Source organism: Euprymna scolopes, chromosome 46 (assembly GCF_053919585.1).
Source record: "Euprymna scolopes isolate OS-2025 chromosome 46, ASM5391958v1, whole genome shotgun sequence".
NCBI lineage: Eukaryota > Metazoa > Mollusca > Cephalopoda > Sepiida > Sepiolidae > Euprymna > Euprymna scolopes.
The window spans coordinates 182,356,899-182,358,544 of NC_136527.1; the positions used below are offsets into that span (position 1 = coordinate 182,356,899).

Here is a 1,646-nt window from a genome sequence, read left to right on the forward strand (position 1 = left end):
AAAATAAAGAGATATGACCCCATTAGAGTTATCTACTCTTGAATGGATATATATATATATATATATATATATATATATATATAAATAAAGAGATATGACCCCATTAGAGTTATCTACTCTTGAATGGATATATATATATATATATATATATATATATATATATATATATATATATATATATATATATATATATATATATCCATTCAAGAGTAGATAACTCTAATGGGGTCATATCTCTTTATTTTTAGATATTACAATCTCTTGCACTCGTCTAGGCTTATTTATTGAATATTTTCTACCAAAAATGGCTGGGAAAATGGCTGGATTCTTCTATCTCACTGCTGATGCAATTTTAAAAATTCTTTTGACTCTCGAGTGTGTATTCATTGATATCTTATATGCTTTTATATAAGTGATGCGGTTTTCTGTTGATTAACTGTTGCTTCACAGTTACACTTTCTAAATGAAATTCTCTTGTTTTATTAAAGTAATTATTTTTCTTCTTCAAATTATTAACTGTGTCGGATATATACTCGAGACCCAAACAATAAAAATAATACGCTGTTGTCATAGCCGAAGTTATTAATGACTGTCGGTTGTTAGTATATAAGTGCGATATAAAAACAGTGCACATGAGACAAAAAAAATATACTTACCTAGTACCGAGGTTACGGCGATCAAATAAGGTCGTTCCTCAAGAGTGAGACCCTTCCATTGCACCACCTTTGCGATCTTCCCAAATGTGGACGATTCGGGTGCATTATTTCTAAGTGTGGGGTCTGCGTACGCGCTCACCCCGATAATTCAATCAATATCAGATATCATTCTACTCATAAGTACACAACCTAATTCTCGTCCGTAGGTCTACAACTCTCACCGATGTTGTACAGAAAAAAAGCCTCTTAGTTTCCCTTTTCTCCAATCGCCCATCTCTGTACGCGCCACAAAACAAGCGATTTTTCCAGATCAGTTTATCATCCACTTCTATTCCAACGTTCTGATTGTATCTAATCTGCATGTCCATATCAGTAACGTTTGCATTGAACATAATCTTTTCTGTTATATAAACATCATTGATTTGATTTAAGTAAATAGGACAGTCTCTGGAGTGATTGTTGCGAGTAAAAACTTTAGCTATGGATAAGCCTTTAACAAATAAATACGTACACAGCCTCTCCTCCATTTTGTGAGCGGGATTTGTGCCTAATTATTAATTCTTTGTTTAACATTTGCAGTGGTGGCTCGTGCATGGAGCTGTGGGACTGTAGCAACCCCAAGTTATTTCTATACAATATTAATGATAATTATTAAAAAGAATGCGTTTTTTTAAATATTATTATTATTATTATTTTATTTTTTTCTATGTGTGCATTATAAAATCATTAAGTTTAACGTCGGTATGTCCAAATTCATACAAAAACAAAAAATAAAACTTGCTTGGAGATGTGAAATTCACCGTTACACTTTCTTAATGAAATAATTGGAATATATATATATATATACATATATATGCATACATATATATATACACAGATAAATATACACATATATATATATATATATATATACATATATATACATATATATATACATATATATATATATATATACATATATATATATATATACATATATATATATATATA

General features: G+C 29.5%; 1 pseudogene; it reads left to right on the forward strand.

Annotated features, from left to right (window-relative positions):
• The first annotated feature begins 648 nt into the window (after positions 1-648).
• LOC145271691 (U1 spliceosomal RNA) lies at positions 649-800 on the forward strand (annotated as a pseudogene).
• Positions 801-1,646: the final 846 nt, after the last annotated feature.